Source organism: Melopsittacus undulatus, chromosome 5 (assembly GCF_012275295.1).
Source record: "Melopsittacus undulatus isolate bMelUnd1 chromosome 5, bMelUnd1.mat.Z, whole genome shotgun sequence".
NCBI lineage: Eukaryota > Metazoa > Chordata > Aves > Psittaciformes > Psittaculidae > Melopsittacus > Melopsittacus undulatus.
The window spans coordinates 40,870,562-40,890,411 of record NC_047531.1 but is presented as its reverse complement, the minus strand read 5'-3'; the positions used below and the strand labels follow the sequence as shown (position 1 = coordinate 40,890,411).

The 19,850-nt window shown below is 42.0% G+C and overlaps 1 protein-coding gene across 1 annotated transcript in view; it reads left to right on the top strand.

Annotated features, from left to right (window-relative positions):
- Positions 1-19,850, top strand: part of FRAS1 (Fraser extracellular matrix complex subunit 1) — a 159,682-nt gene that overhangs the window by 31,595 nt on the left and 108,237 nt on the right. The gene's annotated exons all lie outside the window — the stretch shown is intronic.

Sequence of the window (19,850 nt, the reverse complement as noted above, 5' to 3'; positions counted from 1 at the left end):
TGTAGACCTTTATCTTTGGTAAAGCTTGCACAGAAACATCATCTAGGCATTAGCTGCTGGTAATAATAAACTCTACTTTTGTTATTCATCTTTGTTCCTCAGCTTCTTGCTTTATTAGCAGACCCTATATGTACTTCTTGTGAGGAACCTTTTACATGGGAATTTTAAAAAATCTATTTTTAATTAATTTCTTTTTTGAAGTGTCTGTTAAATATTTGTATTTTTTTTTCCTTAATTTTTATTGTGGTTCACTGCTGGGAACTGTGTTTCTCCCTGGAGTTCCTTTGGATTCTCAGAAGAGAAGTGAAACTCCAAACCCCAATACCCAATTCAACTTTCATTTTAGAAACCATGCTGCTAAAATGGCAGCAGAAGATGAAAATGGGCTGTTATGAGAGGGATAGGAGCTGATGCAGGCTGGAATTCGCAGGGTTAAATTTCAGCAGGAGAAGAAGTTCTCACTCCTTACTTATTCTGGCTCCTCTTTGTCTGGAAAATGAATTTGTGTGAGAGGGGAAGGCTCTCTAGCAAGAGATAGGTGTTAGCAGAGGTTACGCTTGACAACCAGCTGCAACTTGGATGTCTTTGCATCTATATCTGGTGTTTCCACTTCATATTTTCCTGCAGAAATCTGGGAGAGTTTCTTCCTCAGAATGCCTGTTGGTACCAAGCACAACCAGGTACTGCATAGTAGTGAAATCTCTTAGATGTAAGAGTGTCATATTGCATGACGCTTTTTAAATGGATGAGTGCCAAAGAACCTTCAAATCTATAATCCTACCAGAAGGAGGTCTGAAAAGACCATTCCTTTGACTTCAACAATGTTCAGTGGTTCTGTCTGTTCAAAGCATCCTGTGAGTCCTTGCCCGAGGCAAACCTGCTGTTGGACTTAAGGTCTTGCCTTGCATTTTGATTACAGAGAACACAGAGAGAAGGCAGTGTGGTGTTGTGTGTGTTCTTTGTGAGCACCAGTCGTTGTTTTCCTATCTGTCTGAAAAGTCCTGCTGCAGTTTGAGAGGTGAGAAGACAGCAGTGTATGTAGATCATCAAAATTGAGTTTCCAGCTAGGACAGAATACTCCCCACCTCACCACACCCAGAAAACTGTAAAACATCGACTCTTTGGGAGGGTTTCCAAAAACTGTTTTGTCAGGATAGTTTGGTACTTGGGAGTCAGCTCTCTTTTTTTGATTCTTGCTCCAAGAAGGCTGAACTAGGTTTTCTAGCCTTTTGGGTAAACGTTGTCTTAATTAGCATTTGTCTTACCTGCCTTTGACTGTGAGAAGCTTCAAAATGTCTCTAATTAGGGGAAACCTTTACATGAAAAGCAATGAAAAGAGGGTTGTTTCTGATGAGGTTTTGACACTAGCACTAATGCTAGGAGTGCAGACTTGAAGGAGGAGCATACTGTGTGTGCCCTGTGGGACTGAATAACTGGAAGGGTTTGATGAGTCTGGTTAGCCACTGGAATATGTTTTGCTCCTTTGGTGAAATTACTGTTGGTTCTACCTTATTTTTTCACAGCCCTGCATGGTGGGAGGTAGCACACAGGAATGTCAAGGAAAGGAGCCTCAGATTCCTGGTTATTGCTGCTTAGGTTGAAATAAAGCACTGACTGCAGAGCAAGCCCCTTTACAGAGTCTTGCTTTAGATAACTCCTCACCTGTAACCATGGCATTTGTCAGGAAAGGGGAGCCAGGTGGGTTTGGAAACTTTGCAGGCAGCATAGAAAGCTGGTTTGGGGAGAGGTTGGGTGTAAGTGTTCACAGTCTTCAGTTAGTAAGATATGGTGTTGCAAAGAGTCCTATTAATTCCAGCCGCATGGTTTGTTTGACCAGCCTCAAATCAAATTGATCTGTGCCTTCCTTTAGAAAAAAAATGCTGAGCACTTACTCAGATGAAATTATGGATGCCTGTTTCAGAACAGACAAATGTGAAAACAAGTGTTACAACTCATACAGCTGTGGCTGGTGTGATGCATTTAATTGCAAGTTCCTGCAAGTAAATGACTTTTTAGATATCTCATTAAAGAATTAAATCCTAATGGCCTGACCATATGAATCAAAGCCCTGTGACAGTTGGGTGGGTGGTAATGGTTCCCTCAGTTGCTGGAGATGTAAACAGACACTTCAAATGCCATTTTCCCTGCAAGTGTGCTTTAATTCTGCTTGTAATTGAAGGATTAGTTGTCCTGAACTTAACCAGATATGAGGAGGGAATGAGAGAAGAAGAGAGGAAGCCTGTACTTGCTCATATGTCTGTAAAATGCTGAACACACAAAGATCAAGTAATTGAGACAAGCCAAATGTTTACACAGGGGCATTTCTAGTGCCCACATCCTTTGCAGGCCTGAAGTTCGGTTTGCCCGGAGCATAGGATGAAATGAGATGTAGAAAATAAAACAGGGACTTCTTTTATTTTGTTTATCTGGGGGAGAATCGAGGAAGGGCAAGGTGCAGCTTTGATGCAGGGTCAAATGTGGGGTTTAAGTGCAGCTTTTGTTTTTGATTCATTAGCTGGAAGTAGCGGGAGGAGAGCTTGCCCTGATAAACACTAGCACGGGTAATGGGTTTGCTGGGAGAGGAAGAAAATCTAGCAGTGGAGTAAAGAGTGCATTTCTGCTGACTTCGTTGGACTAGTATTCAAGAAGTGAGGACTGATGCCTTTATTTGTGGATTGCTCATTGACAGATGCTAAAATGGCTTTCAGAGGGGCAGCTGTCTGCCATTACCCAGTCCCTTTTAAAGGATTTATTGTGGAGCACCTTCTCTTGTTCCTCTTTACAGCTTTGCTCAAAGGTTTTTTTTCTGTGCTGGCATATCAGTGATCCCCTTAGGAGGGAGGTGGTTTTGCTCACTATTATAAATTACCTCCCACTTATTAGAACTTTGATGCCTGCTTAGGTGTACAGAGCAGCCGGTGTTCTCCTAGAATTGCCAGCAGATATACTTGGCTCCTACAGAAAAAGTTTGGAGGTTTTGGAGATCAAGCAAACTGTCTAACGGTACACTAGTTAATCATAGATGCCTAATAGTTCTGTTTAAACAAATGTCAACAGGGAGCATATTGCAGCCAAACATTCCATAGACAGCTTAGTTTTTGCTGCTCCTGTCTGTTCTAATGGAAGTGCTTTGTGGGGATCACAGATCACTTCAACCTCTTAAGATTTCACTTGGTTTTGTCTATGCTGCTGAAATTGTTATTTAAGGGTGCACTTATTTCCAGAAGTGATTTAGACTTGTATGGAGTAAAGCTGATACTACCAGCGCATTTTATGAAGGCCACCAGACAGGAATGACCGTTATTCATTACAAGCTTGCTGAAACAAAAGTGGAAAGCTCTATTTTCCTGCCACTTTCCTAAGAGGTATGGTTCCCTGCTGCCTCTTTCTTTTGAATTTGTGAAAATTGCCGTTACAATGAAGCAATGGGCGAAGTACAAGTATTGGGTGTGACAGGCTGCTCCTCTTAGGACCTCCATCTTGCATAAATCACATTCTTTATGCCTCTCTATAAAATTTAAATGACATCTGGAAGGAAGGGACTTGCCAGACCCATCCCTCAGAAATATTAAGGTTGTTTTACATTACATTGGCATTGCTTTAATCAAAATCTCAGCTCTTGGGATGGAATGTGTGGCCAGCTAAAATTTAGGGCACAGTGTCCATGGAGACCTTTTGGAGAGAAAAGGTAATAATATTTTCTACCATAAGCATGTTTGAGCTTTAGATTTCCTTCTAGGGTGGACAAGATGGTTCACTGGATTTCTTCAATATGTTTTTCCTCAGAGGAATTTCAAGTCAGCGCTAAAATTTCATCTCCTTTCAGAGTGTTTTTACATTCTGTGAAAATTTTAAATCTTTAAAGACTCAGAGACTCAGTAATGTGAAAATGCTGAAGATATTTGAATAGTGAGATGGCACCAAGGTGGCCAATTTTTTATTTTCCTTCTGTCACACTGTGACTTTCCGCAGCTGGTAAAGTTTTGAAAAGTTACAGGAAGTAGCAGAGCTGACCAACAAAACAAATGCAGGAGCAAGTGGGAAAGGGTCCATGAAGTAAAATGGCCTGAATATTGAGAATATAATTGACGGCAACAAGAAATGCTAAAAGTGGCAAGGAGAAAAAGAGAAGTGAGAAGAAGGAAGGCCTTCATAGGAAGATGGGGAAAATCTAAAACATTTGAAATGCCTTCTGACATTATTGATTTTTCCTGAAGATACTTTGCCTTCTTCCAAACCAGCACCTTGCTTAGGCATCTGAATTTTTGGTCAGCAACTTGAGTGCACATAGCGGGGCTTGTTGGGGTCACAGTGTAAGGCTGGATTAACATTCCTAACAGGCTCTCATTTGTGGATAGTCTGAGTGATCTTTCCTTATCCCTGACCATGCGGTAGGAAATATGTGTTGATGATTCCTAGGAGGTGACATAGCTGGAGGAGATGATTGGAAGTGCCAGTCCCCTGGCCATGGCTTGAAGAGCCAGCAAGGAGCCTGGGGGCCTGTCTGCTGTCCTGCCCCAGGTTTTCTTTCTTCTTGCTCATGGAGTCAGGTGTGTTCGCTTTAGCATAGCAACATGAATGAAACCCCTGACATGTTTTCATTATGTTTGCAGACCCAATATGTAAATGCAGCTGCTGGATGACTCTGCTACAGAAGTTATGCTGGGGTAGCTAATCTTCATAGAGAGGAGACTCTCTTATTCTATAAAACTCTATTTTCACAGTACAAATTGTGGGGTGGGGAGGGGTGGGGTGGACGTGATACGACTTGTGCATGTAGCTCATGGGCACTTTAATCTTGGTATACTGTCTCTGCAGACATGGGAGTGGTACCCAGGGTAATCATACAGGTAAGAGTAGTAAAAAACTGTGTGTTGGCTTTCTTTCAAGACAAGTGTGCTCTGAGCTAGGCTTCAGAATTCTTTATCTCTCTGTTCCTCTCCAGGGAATGGAAAAACTGCAGATTAATAATGGGATAAGAAGCAATTTTTATCCCTTAATAGATCCCTGTTTCCAAGCACAATGTGTCTTGCCTGTCTTAATGTCTCAGTCCGGTTGGGCTTGGTATGAGACAGGGAATTTAGGATCTCCCTTGAGCAATCTGCTCTTGCAGGGAGAGTCCTACCTTCCTCAAGGCTTTCATCAAGCTTCTTCATTGGCTGAAAGCGGTGGTGTTGTGTGCAGGCATCCTTCCTCAGCACCACACCACTCTTTGTAGGCTTCAAAAACATTTGGCACTTCTTTGAAGGTGGGGAGAAGCTGAGGAATTTTTAGTTTGCTGTGTTGAGAGGTTTGTTAGATTTTGCTTTCAGTAGCCTCCAGTGGTTTAGGAGTCTGTTCTCAGTCTGACACTGCCCGGTGCATGTTTTCAAGAGGAGGATGCTATATGGCTACATTCAGGCTTCACAGATGTATTTCTCACTTGGTCTAGCTGTTGTTTTAATATGTCTGTTACTGCACTACCTCTGTTGAATCTTTCAGTGCTTGTGCAAGGATGCTTGCATGCCTACAGGCAATCATAAAACGAGGCAACACTGCTGGGTGTGCATGTTACAGCCTTTTACCACCAATGCCAAACCATGCTGGGTCATCATACCTGAATCTAAACCTGTACTGAGGCACAGAAACAATGTCAATCCAACTCTGGGGTATTACATGGTGATCTTTATTGGTTACTGGCTAGACAGAGAAGACTACCTGAACCCTTTGGCAAAGGAATGATGGCTGCCCTCCACAAAAATGTTCTTGCTTATGCTCTTGCATGGTAATGAGGGTTACGCTTATGACAGCTTCTTTCAGGCTTTCTCAGCTTGCAGAATAAAGCCATAAACCCATACTTCAGGTCCCAGAACGTGAAAGTAAGATTAATAGCAAGGCTTAAAAACTTGTCGGGTGGATTTAAAGTGCAATTATTTACTGCAGTATAGAAGAGAGCACTGAAATACTTTGTGTTCCCAAACCACTGAAAAACAGGCTGCTCACCATGGCTATTCATTATGATGGTTTCTTTCAAGAGGCTTAAACCACGTTTCTCATGGTGCTGAGTAGGAAGCATTAGGCACAAGTTCAAAGGTGTGATTTGGGATGTACTTCCCATTGTTTCTTCATTTACTCTGGGCATCTTACGAGAAGCAAAGTTTCTTAGGCTCAGATGAAAAATGGCCATCTGGAGAATATGACTCAGAGATGGGAACAGCTCATGGTTTGTGAGGACATCTGATAACACCAGAGCTCTCTCTAACTGTGGAGTGGCTCTGCAGCTGAAGTAAGATGGGAACCATCTGACTTGTGTTGATGCGGCCCAAGAGCTGTGCAGCATCTGGGCACTAAGGAACCAAGGATTTGTGGCTGTTTCCCTGCAGGTGGCAAAGGAGTGAGCCTGGCTGTGAGCTTCACTCCAGAAACACACATTACTTTCCTTTTTTCTTTTTAAGATAAAACTATCTAAAGTTGCAGAGAAGAGGCCAAGGCTGGATGGGGCTTTGAGTGACATGGTCCAGTGGAAGATGTCACTGCCTGTGGCAGGGGTTGGAAGTGGATGAGCTTTAAGGTCCCTTCCAACCCAAACCAGTCTGTGATTTTAAGGACGTGGCCCATGGATGTCAAATCAAATGATGAATGCAGGTGTTTGGAAAAATCCATCATGCTGTTGTGCACAGACCTTGTGAAAGTGCCAAGGCAGAGGAGTGAAAGAACAGTGCTGGAGAGGATATTTTGCCTTCTTGCTTGTCTCTGGTGTTGGCAGTAAAATAGAGTTATTTCTCTTGAGCTAATCCTGGCATCATTAATAAAGTGAGGATTTCCCCCTGAAGTTGTATCATCTATTCCTTTCACAGTGCTGCATTTATACATGTCCTGCACTGTCTCTGCAGTGTGTCACCTATCTTAATTACAGTATATGGCAGATGCTTCCAGGTATCTTATGATAGTAGAGATGGTTGATTACAAGTTTCTTTACACCTTAAATTCCTTGCATTCTCAACTGTAATTTGTTACACTGTCTTTACAGGGCACCCCAGTGAAACTTGGAGTGTATTTTATTTTAACATCCTCCAGTCTAACAGGCATGTGGATCTGCAGTATTCAAATCAACATTTATTTGTGTTAAGGTTTTATATCTCCCCTTCCAGATTATCAGGTGGTGACAGGTAAATATCTTACAGAAAAGAAAATTAATTCAGTAGTCTTGCATCTCCCAGTTCAGTGTTAGTTTTTTGTTGGGGATAAAAAGGGGGAAGAAGAAGAATAAAAAATGTAATAAAATATTTGTCTGAATCCCCTACCCTTTTTTATTGTCAGGTTGTGCTTTATGTACATGCTGCTGATTTGAAAAGTGTGGGAAGTCACATGTAGACAGACATGTGAAAGTCTTAGAAGCATCAAGATGGAAACACTCATCACTGAGGCCTTTAAAAGAGGTGGTTGCACTTTAAAAAGGCTGAAAATACTTGTCAGGTCTTTTAGTTCTGGGAATTCTTTGTGCTTCACAGCAGTGTTCTGAGATACAGGTCTTGTGCAGCCAAGGATTAACCTACTTTTCCTTTGGAAGTCTTCTTCCTTATAACTGAGTTCATCCATGCGGTCAGGTAGGTCACATTCATACATTTTGTGGAATTCCTATAGCTCTAGGAAGTCTCCAGGCTGCTGATCACATTCATGGCACAGTACGAATTGGGCAATATGGAGGTGGGGAATCTTGTAAGACTTACAGCTGGGTGACTGGGGAGCCTATCCTCCCTTCCATTGTAGCTCAGACTGGCCAGGACAAGAAGTAAACCCAGAGTGTTTTTCAAGGTAAGCTTTCTTCAGAAACTGCTTAAGAACCTCCAGAAAACAGTGTGCACTCAGATTACAGAGCAACAGTGCTGCATTCACCCCCCAGGTATCACTGTTGTTGCTTTGATGATCCCCATGTGCTGGGATTCCAGAAAGGGATCAGATATTTTATGTAGCTCGTGAGCTGGTGCTGATCAAACTGTTTAAGGGCTATGAAAACTCATACCTGTGGGTCTAATGCCAGCTTGGGCTAGTAGGCACCCAGGTGGGCCTTTGTGGTAGACAGGTATCTTCTTGCTGCAGGGTTGCTTGTACTTAGCTTTGGACCATCAGATGCTCTCTACTGTCTCAGAGCTGACCTCCTCATTGTCTAGGCTGACCTCTGGTTTGGTTCTGTACTCTAAATTCTGTTTGCAGCTGATGACATTACATGACTAGGCCTTCTTAAGAACTCGCTGTTTGCTAGACCACATTGCACCCATCACCCCACTAAGCCATTTGGTGTGTTTGGAGAGGACAGTAGTTTTTGCCTCCTGACAGTTGCTTGGATTCAGGCATAGATGATGTTGAAGTGTTACTGCTTGTCTGCTCTGCACTAACTGGAGTTAGCAGAAACTTGGGTCAGGAAGAAACTGGCCTAAACTCGAAAGATAGAAACCAAAAAATGCAAATACTTGTTTTTCATGTGAATTAGGGTGATACTTCTGATTTTTACTCTGAGTACCTGAGTAATGGCAAGGTGAACAAAATGCTGGGGCAGTCATCCATGCAGCAAGCAGTTAGGTCCAGTTTTGTCATGACTCTTCAAATGGTGTTATCCATCCATGTACTTGGAAAGGATGGCTGTGAAGCATCCCCAGAGAACGTTGTTTGTGTCACTTCTCCTAAATACCTTTGCTCTTCAGGGAAGCTATGAATCATTCAGGGTATAGGCAGCTTGTCAAGCAAGGGACTCTTCCCAGACTTTCTCAAAGTAAATGCAGATGAAGGAAAACTAAAAACCTTGTCAGGTTCCTGCAGGAACCTGGAGTTAAAAGCATTGTGGAGGTGTTTCTTAAGCTGCATCAAAACTACCTGAGCAAAATCTGGAAAAATGGAGGAAAAAAAATAAATTAAAACTACCTGGGCTCTGTAAAAGTTAATGTATTTCATACCTTCCTTAAGAAGGAAAAAAAGAAGAAAATTGCAAAGAAGAGTTACAGCATATCACAGTGTCATTATTAAATTTGTAATGAGGCAGCAATTATTTCTAGCCAAGCGTGAAGCAGCACGACAAGAATGAGCTCACATCATGTCAGTGAGCAATCTTCAGACTGGCAAATATCCGTGGCAGCACTGAGAGTGATGTGATGAAAGCTCTGTTACTCTCTTGTCTCTGAATACTTGTGGACATTTATGCCTGAGGCTTTATGTCCCTAAGAGCTGTACGTTGAAAAACACATTAGCAGGCCTTCATTTAAGTTTATTAAGGAAGCAGAAATAAAATGGTTAACAAAAGCAAATTCTTAGATGTTATTTTCAGTAATATTCAGCCCATTTTTGCATGCCTGAGGATGGAGGGAAGATGCTTTTTCTTCTTAAACCAGAATTTAGGGGATGCATATGTTTTGCCTCTGCTAAATATTTCCATAGAGCAGCTTCTGTAGATTCAGACAGCACTACAGTGAAAGAATAAAGTGCTTTGATATAAAACTGTCCCTTTTTTAAACGATGAACATCAGAGAGATTTAAGGACCACCCGGTCTGTTTTCAGGACTCTAAATAAGTGCTTGTGCACATGCTCTTTCTTACTCTTACAGCTCCAGTCACCGTTACAGGCTTGCCATATAAATTGTTCCCAAGCTTTTACTACAGATTTATTCTGAGCAAGATGTTAAGTATGGAGGAGAGGGTGAGAGAGAAAAATTCATGTGCATGAGCTATTGTGGTTATGGTAATCTTTGTCCCTTAGCTTGCATCTATTCTAGACAGTCAAAGTTTGTAAAACTGGGGTTTGTTTTTTTGTCATAAAGGGAGCAAAGTGGAGAGATCTACATAGTATGGATAATTATTTTCAGAGCAACTCCTGCCATCTCCCTGGCATTATATTGGAAGAGTAGCTCATGGCATTACATGAGCCAGCTTGTGCCCAGGCAGCCAAGAAGGTCAATGGGATCCTGGCCTGTATCAGCAATAGTGTGAGCAGCAGGGCCAGGGCAGTGACCATCCCTGTGTACTGGGCACTGGTGAGGCTGCACCTCAAATCCTGTGTTCAGTTCTGGGCCTCTCAGTACGAGAGAGACACTGAGGTGCTGAAGCGGGTCCAGACAAGAGCAGCAGAGCTGGTGAAGGGTCTGGAACACAAGTGTGATGAGGAACAGCTGAGGAACTGCATGGTTTAGTTTGGAGAAGAGAACGCTCAGGGGGGACCTTATCACTCTACAACTACCTGAAAGGAGGTTGTAGTGAGGTGGGAGTCGGTCTCTTCTCACAAGTGATAGGCGACTGGACAAGAGCAAATGGCCTTAAGCTGCACCAGGGGAGGTTTAGATTGGATATTAGCAACAATTTCTTCACAGAGAGGATGATCAGATACTGGAAGTGGTAGAATCGCCATCCCTGGAAGTGTTCACAAACTGTGTAGATGAGGCCCTCAGTGGTATGATGTTATAGTAATGCTGTTGTAGTGATTGCTGTGGCAATTCTGTTGTGTGCTCTGCTGCTGAATATGCCCTCCAACAAAACAAGGTATTTTGCTTTTGGTTAGTACTAGCTAAAAAAAAAGATTTTTGAATTAAAGTCTTTAAGCTGAAAGAAGATCTAGATGAGATCTTTGGAATAAGTTCTTCCTCACGAGGGTGTTGAGATGCTGGCACGGGTTGCCCAGAGAAGCTGTGGCTGCCCCATCCCTGGCAGTGTTCAAGGCCAGGTTGCCGGGGCTTGGAGCAACCTGATCTAGTGCAAGGTGTCCCTGCCTGTGGCAGGGGGTTGGAACTGGATGACGTTTAAGGCCCATTCCAACCCAAACTGTTATAGAATTGACTTGTGGATGCTTGGCAGTGGTTTTTCTCAGGGCAAGTGTCATCTTGCTCATTACTTGGGATGTTACAAAGAAAGACACTGTACCAGGTGGTGTTTATCCTTTTCTTCAGCTCCAGCTAGCTGTGTGTGCAAGGCTGTGCCCTTGTTATGTAATAGTGTAGTGCAATAAAGAAAGAAAAGATCATAAAAACTGAATAACTAATGAAGAGGAGGGAAAGAATCTAGAAAAAATAAGACGATGCATTAAACCTTTCCCTGAGCAGGGAAATGACTTTCAGTTCAGTAGCAAAAACTTCTGTTAATGGAGATGTGTGTGGAGGCGAGGAAGACCACAAAGTAGACAGGGTGACCTTATACCAGGGAATTCCTTCTTTTGTAGAGTGAGAAATAATTTGCTGTATTTCTGCTCAGCTTGTTTGGTGTGGGCTACGCTTTGTTGTCACTGTAAAAAAATGGTCATTTTTAGAGCACTTGTGACCTGGTGAACATAAGGGCCGCTTTGCTTAATGTGCCACACAGCTTCTCCTTCCTCCCATGCTGTCATTCTTGATCTGTCCCAACAGTCACCATCCTTTTGTGTGTCTTGGAAACAGTCTGAACTACAGTCATGGGCCCATGTAAATTTTTATTTAGGTAATAAATGTAGTAGAGAAGATTGCTTTCACTGCAGTGTACATGGAGGCACGAGAACATGAAAGTCTTTATTCATGTTTTCCCTTCTTGTCCCGCAGTCATCTTGATGGGAGTTACAATCTGGAATTACAGTGGGAGGCTTTATATTTTGAAAATATTTGTCACTACTCAGGCTGTTGTTGGTTTTAAGTCAGACAGGAAGGAAAGCCAGTGCTGACATATTTCAAGGTGAAATGGTTGAATGTGAAGTTATTTTGCACACTGTTCAGATAGGCAAGTGTGCTGATAATGCAGATAATAATTGGACAGATGTAATCCCTAAATCAAACAGTAGTAAGCAAGTATGTACTGCTGATGGAGTTGCTGTTTTACAGGAGTGATAGCAGCCAGTCACAAAGGGAGTAGCCCCATCCACCTCAGTATTTCCTTCCAGCACCACTTCATTTTTCCTTCTAATTACTTATGAAAGGAACTATTTAATAGATTGATGTCTGTATTCTTTATGCATGTTATCTGTTACTACTGTGAATCTAGTTACTGCATTCTGGTTCAACAAAGCTTCCTCAAGGATAATTCCTCCCTCTGTGGGGCAGACAGGAAGAAAAGCCTCTTGGTATTGCCTGATTAACACATGAGGAGGAGAAATGCAGAAAGTTTATTATAAAACAGAGAGGAAATAAGGGAGGAGATGGATGGTACAAAGCATTTTTAAAAACAGCATCTATTATTACATCTCATCTATCAAAAAAGATCTCAGAGACCTCTTTCCTTAAAAGAAGCACACAAATACATATATCATCTTTGCCCTTTTCAGGATATTTTAAGCCTAATTTTGTTTTTGAGACTGCAGTTTCTGTGTGCCAAAGTCAATTAATTTAATCATTTGTAACAGAAGGCAACACGGAACCTGTATATTAGAGTGAAATACTAAGCTGTTACATACCATTTTCTGCCATTAATTTCAATTTGCTTGGTCATAAAATCACCACTTTGTTCAATCTTGATAGCTACCAGTGAACCAGAGGCTCTTGGGACAATACCAGAGCACATGAAGCCAGCCTGCAAAATCCCTTTTTTCTACAGCCCTCTCCTAATCATTTTTTGTTCAGTAATGAAGTCTTTGTTCATAAAGATTAATGACTTTGCAGGGATCCCTTTCCCTTGTTGAAGGAAAGAGAGAACCAGTTTATTAAGCTGCTGCATAGGGAGCTGAGATTGAAGATAGGGACGTAAAGGGTTGTATTTCCTGGGAGCTGTATGGGAGATTACTCTGCTTGGATCCACAGTAACAATAGTAGGATTCAAGGTGCATAATTCTTTGCTTTACACTTTGAAAGGATGCCTCCTAAATATCCAGCTTGGAATTGGAGATACCTGTGTATTTGCTAAAGGGGCTTGAAGAATTGCTCTGGCGCGTATTGTTTCCTTGAAGAAGTAGAAATAATGTAATGTTTCACCTGACACACTACTGCCAGGGCCTACTGCAAATGACTTTGACTGAAGGATATTTCCTTTCTCTGCTGAATCAGCTGCCTGAGCTGCAGTGATTTTCATGGCCTGATGATTTTTTGTTAGAAATAGGATAAAAGGCTTAGCCTGTCTTGTTTATTCTGCCCTGACTAGACATAGTTAACACTGAAGCATTTGGCCTAACATAGCCGGCATTTCAGCAGCACAACAGGATGAATTTAAAATCACGCATCCTGCTGGTGATATTACTTCATCATTTGACATATCTGTGTTGGGACAACAGAGGATATTCCCTTTTCCTTTAGAAAACATAAAAATACAAGCTCAAAAGGCCAGCAGTGTTTCCTAGAGGGGATAGCCAGGCTATGTTCTGCAAGGAATCCCTTCTAATGTATGCACAGGATTAAGTCAGTTTAACGGCCAATTTCAAGTCTGATTTTATAGTTTCTCAGACTGTGGTTCTGTGCACACCAACTGACAGCAGCTGCCTGCATTTCTACAGCCTTCACTAGTTGATGTTGGCTGCTGAAGCCGTGGCAGCTTCCACAGGTTCAGTTCTTAAACAAGCAGCAGCATTTTCAGGAGGTGGAACAGAACCCCTGGTGGTCTTGGGCAGGTAGAGCTGTGCTTTACCTCAGCTACACCTGTGCATTTTGCACGTGCACCAAGCATTGCACCATGGAGATTGTCTCCTGCTGCTCCAGAGATAGCCATTATATTGTAAGAAATGTGATAATTAAAGCTGTGATCAAGCTTAGATTAAATTAATCCCTTACCTCCCTTCTTTTCAACAGCTGTTCAATCAGACACTCTGGGTTTGATATCCATTCAGAAGTCATTCTGGGGGAGGATGTTTAGAATTTGCCACTTGGTAGTTTAGGAACTATTTGAGTAAAGGAGAAAACACCCAGCAGGAGGACCCTGAATGTTTTTCCTGGATGCTAAGGAGAATTGCTTGTGTGTGCAGTTTTAAACCACTCTTGTAATTCCTCCACCTTCTTTGCTCTGCACATTTGATTCATTTGAGCCCTTTCCCAGCATTGTTTTTGTGTCTGTATGAAAGGTAGGATAGAGTTTACAACAGCACCTGAGTCATTTACGAATATCTTAGAATATCATAGTCTTCCCATCCCTAAAATAGCTTAGGGCTAGTGGGAAGTTTTATTTGTAGGCTCTAGTTTTTTACAAGGCTGGTACAACTGGTGAAAGACTCAACAGTTAGAAAATGTAGAAAAGCATCAGACAAATGAACTGTGAAAATAGTACATTGGTTTAGTTTGTCTAACTTTTAAATTCCATAGCTGGGAGAAGGGAAAAATAATTCTGAATTCCTGAAACAGTGTATTTCTGTTATGTGCTGTTCATCAAGCTGTATACGCTGCCTTAACTGCGCCGTTAACTCCTAGGAGTGCAGGGCTAGAAGTGTTTCCACTGAGATGAGCTGAATTTCCATTTGGTTTCAGAGATAGCCGTTCTGCTTGTGGGCATGCTGGAGTAGGCCATTAAAAGACCATTTTCAAGGGGGGTTTTGTTGTATGTGAGCATATATCAGATTTGAAAACATATTCAGCAGCAGCAACAGCTCCCTACTGCAAAAGATAAAACATAAAATCTAAACCCAAATGGACACTCGGAATTCTTTATGTGTCTCTGAATGACTCTCATCCCTTCATCGCTTCATTAATGGATATCCCCATGGACCACAGCTCTCTCAGCTTCCCTTACATTGGGTTTATCCTGCCAATTGCCTGGTATAGTCAACTAATTGGAGTGGAAATGATAAATGCTGTTACTGAGCTGCCAAGTCTCCTCATTTGGCTGCTGGTGGGTGATGCTGGTGATTGTTACCCAAAGTGTAATTGCTCAGGGCTCTGTCTACAGTCTCAACAAAGCAGACTGGTGTTCCTCCTCTGAGACATCCAATACCTGCCTCTGGTTGAGGATGACTTGGGAAGTGAATCCAACCCAGCACAAGTATCAGGGAGTGCTCGGGTTGGGCGCTACTGGTTTCTTATAAAAGCAGTCAAAGTAATTAGTAAGGTACATGCTAAGCAATAACAACCACCTTGGTTTTAGCATGATGGTAAAAATATCAAGCTTGATTCCTGGCTAACATTCAGGCTGTGGCTGTAGGCTGCTCTTCTCATCCTCCATAGTAATTGCAGCAATACCACCAAGCAGATGACTGGCTTTATACGTCTGGTGTGTTGCAGGGGATAATCCAACATCCGGTGACACTTTATGGATTGACTGAATGTTTTCACGAAGCTGTAAGAAATGGAAAAGGGGCTGGAGGAAGGACACAAGCCAGCTGTTGTGTGCTGCCTATTTCTGCAGTCACTGCCAGAATAGAACATGGATTGTTACCTAGTGCAATGATACCCCAAGTAGCATCAGATTGAATTACGGAGGCTTTTTAAGTATTAATAGCAGACTGATTATTTTTGATTTGTTGGGTGGGGTATTTTGCTGAGGTATAGGAGGAACAGGTGCAGCCATATGAAGTTATGATAACCAGTCGAAAAAGTCATGGTCAAAGAGATTAAGGTCTTCTGTGTCCTGTGTAATGTGACAGTGTGACAACAGCAATCCATGAGTGCTCACAGCTGCTCTTTAGTGTACTGTTTGCTTCAGTCCTCCTATGCTTTCAGTGCTGTTTGCCTTCTTGTATCTTTCTCACCCTTTTCTTAACATGCAGTTCTGCTCTCTCGCCTGCGTTTTCCTAAGTCCTCATCAGTATTCTCCAACCTCTTGCACTGTGCTCCTGTGTCTTGGGTTTTATTTTATTTCACCTTGTGTCTGGGTGCCTGCAAGCTCTAAAGGTTTGTGAGCATATCTTGCTTTCTTGGCTCCTGTACTGCAAACCAACCAAGTACTAGATATCTCTCCTTGCAGCATGGCATTTTAAAATGCAGTTGAATTAGGAATAATTTCTTCTTTTGATGTATGGAAATCCAAAGAATTAATAAATCATAAGGGCACTACTTGGTGCCTAAGGAGTGCTTTCCTTCTTCCAAGTGCTCTGTGCACAGCATTTCATTATTTATACTGTTAATTATATTAGTACTTGTAAGGAAAAAGCTTCTTAAATTGTCATTGATAAAAGTACACCCTTAGCAGGATAGGAATTCAGTGCTTAAATTGTAGCAGATAATTTGTCCACTGAGATACAGTGCCTTGGGGAAGATGTTACAGCAGTTCTCTAAGTGTATACCAAGAAGTCTTCTTATATGTTTTGAATATTAATACCTGGGAGCTTCAAAGTGTCCTCGTAAGTGTTTGGTTGCCTTAGTTATAGTCACATTTGAAATGGAAAAAAAACCAAAAAGAATAATTAAAATACCAATAGTCTGTGTTCTCCAGGTCCCAAGAGCTCTAAATATGTACCAGTAAATCTTTCTATGCTTTCCTGTATTAGCAGCTGTCAGCTATGCACTTCCATGTAAACAGGGGATGTGTTAAAATGGGTTTGAGATGTGATACTAAAGGCACTAATGTCCAGGGATACTACCACTAGTAATTATTGCAATAAATTCCACTTTCTTTCATGGATTTCCATCATGTGTATGAAGTACAGGGGCTGCTTTTCCCTCCCATTTCAAAGGAGTTAAATAGCCTTGCACTTTCAGTGGCTCATAGCCAGAGTGTTGCATTTTGCTCAATTTGGTAGCATTACAAAGAATAAACCCTCCACTTTCCTGTAGAGAAATCAGTAAACTTAATTATCAGCAGATTTTTCCAGTCTGAGTTTAGGTCTGTTGCTCCATAGTCAGGAATGTTAACCTTAAAGTTGAACTGTCAAAAGAGCTGAACACCGAGACCTGTGAGCTGTGTGAAGGACTCTCATACCCCCAAAATCAGGTAGCAGTTTTCTGGCTATTAACTGGATTATGAATTCTTAAAACCTCTGTGGGGATGTGTCAGTTTTGATCTGATACCTGGCAAATGGAAATCACTGATGCATGCAGATGTTCCAAGTAGATTATTATCACGTGGATTTAGAAAAAGCTGGTTTGAGCTTAGGCTGTAATAGAAAATGAGGGAGAAGAGCAAAGAGGTTTTCTTATCAGAAACTTGAGCATTTAAGTCGCAAAATGTGAGTAAGGGTGGCTCTGTGCTGACCTCTTGCCATACGAATCGTTTGGCCATTATTTCATCATGGAAGTAGTTTTTATTTTAATGAAGAAGAGAGGCCATAGGTGAAGGTTTAGGAGAACCAAGTGATGAGGATCTCCATCTGCTCCCTGTGCTCAGGGTTACCTGATGGCTGTCTTCTGGACAGCAGCCTCACCCTGCAGTGAGATACCAGTTTTAAAATCCAGGCTGCTTTTTACTACTGACATTGTTCTCACACTGATTCTCTCCTTTGCCAGACACTGCTTTGAGGTTTTCTTCCAACTAGAAACAAACAAGCAAAGGATGTATCAAATAGATATATCAAATATATCAATAGATACATAAAATGGTTCCATCAAACAGATTTAACACCCTGGCGGTGTTCAAGACCAGGTTGGATGAAGCCTTGAGTGATATGGTTTAGTGTGAGGTGTCCCTGCCCATGGCAGGGGGGTTGGAACTAGATGATCTTGAGGTCCTTATGATTCTATGATTCTTTATAGTGGAAAGATTTTTGGAGGCCTGGGTATTATCATGGTTTTAAGAGTTTTGGGGTGAGTCTGAGTATGATAAAGCTCTGTTAAAGATGGCAGAATGCGTTAACTCCTTAATTAAACATGTAACTTAACCTGAATTTATTCTGTAACTGTACTGTAAATCGGTCTGTAAATTGTACTGTAAATCAGATGAAGTCAGGATCTCCTTTCTAGAGCCTCAGCCATGAATGTGTGACAGGAGAACTAGCTGTATTACCAGAGCAGAAATTACCATCTCTCTTGGTCTTGTTGATATCTTACCTGTACTCTTATTGCCATCTCATACTGTTACTGGGGTTAGTGTTGCCATCATCATTACACTAACAGAGAATCTTCCTGAATTTCTGGTGTTGCCAGAGTGTTTGTTCCTTTTGAGTGAACTCTGCCACAAGAGAAGAGCACAGTTTGGTAGAATGAAATGTTTCTCTAAAGCAGCAAAGAGGCACAAGGAATTGTCTGCAGCATTTTTGGTCATCTCACTCCTTGCAGGTTTGCAATCTTGATCTGTCATTGTAGGGTAAGCTGTTTGATTTTGACAAAGAGCCCTTTTTCGCAGGGGAGGCAACCGGCCTTTTCTCCATTACAGTCAGTCCTGCATGCAGGATGGGTGGATGAAGAGAGAGCCCCTACCTGTGCCCTCTTTCAGTTATGCAGGTGAGGTGAAGCCTTGTAAGATCATCTCTCCCCACACCTTGCACACGCTGGCTTGTAAAACTTCTTGGCTGGCTTGCAGGTCACATGAACTTCTCACAAGACCACAGCACCCAACAGCAACTTCTGCATTAGTTCCTGAGCAAATGGCCAGATTTTTCAAGATATTTTTTCTCTCATTAAGCAGTCTAATGGGCTTTTAAGGCACATTTCAGTGCTTTATCATTATGCTTAACAGTTTTAGTAGTTAGCCCTAAATATGTTTCTAGTAGTCAACTGTGAATCATCTTCTCATATCTTAATTTGCCTAAGTCGTACTTTACACTCTGAGTAAATTGACTTAATGGAGTAAATCACTGCATCATGTAAATGAGTAGCAAAGTCTGGTCTCTGTTCAAATCCATTAAAAATGAGGCTTAATGGCTTGGATAGCAGCTGTCTGTACTGCACAGGAAAATTTCCTGTGTGGCATAAATTTAGCCTGCTGTATGCACAGGGGTTGTCTAATGGGAAGGAGTTTTTCAGACAAGAAACTGATCTTCCTTGTCCCATTTTCTTTTGGTGGATTTAATGGGGGGCTTTTAAAAACAGCTAATCAAACATGAACATGGCAATTGCATAATTCAGAATACCTCAGTACATAGTTACTGGTTGCTTTTTTAAACTGCCAGAGAAAGGATGCTTGGTATGGGTGAAGTGACAGTGTGGAAGAACTCAGTGCAGGCAAAACATTTTTGTAGGAAGGGGGGTGACAGGCAGACTTGGCTGCTTCTCTGGGATGCTGCTGATGCTGTTTTAGTATCAGGATGACTGGAAGTCAGTGTTCAGGAGTAAAGAGAAAGAAGGCTTTGTTTTCCAAGCATCCTACCAAAAGTGATGAGTCCCAAGTGGCTGTTCAGCCCTTGGAGAAACTGGTGGGAAAGAAGGAGAAGTCTGGCAAGCATCAGGATCTGAGCTGCCTTATGAGTGCATGGTGGGTGCGTGGGATCATGACCTCAGCATGGAAGGAATGGAAAGGGGTCAAGCTGGGGTGGTGAAAACTCTTTAGTCAATTAGCTGTGGGTGTTCCAGCTGGGTACACTGATGAAGTTGTGGCGACAGCTATTCCCAAATCTGTTGGACTGTCTGCTTGATCAGAGTCCTCTTCATGACGTGTTGGAATAAATGTGACCAGGTAGAGCCTGTTCATACCTGGCCATGCGCTCAGCATTTTTTACTAGATCGGTTTAATTGCAGACTAAGGCTCTTTAGACCTTTGCTTCCATCTTATAGCCTTAATGTAATAAGCACAGTTTGTATCATGGTTTTGACACTAGGACTTTGTCTTCCTCAAAAGTTTCAGTGTTACATTCAACAGCTCATTTGGGTTCAATCATGTCAAGATTTACCTGTGTACTCTATCAGCTCATAGGGTGCTGAGTAGTACCACAGCTGCCCAGGAGCAGGTTAGCCTCAAAACTACCTCAGCTGCCTCCACACAGGCTGTGCTCATAGGCATAGCTGAAGTTTGGACAGTCCAAACTGGATTATAAGGTTTCCTAGAGATGCTCTGAACACCTGAAGTTGTTGGAGGTTATGTCCTAATGCTTGTCTTGTCTTTGGAGTGCCCCATACCTGGAAGTGTTCATAGCGAGGCTGGATGGGGCT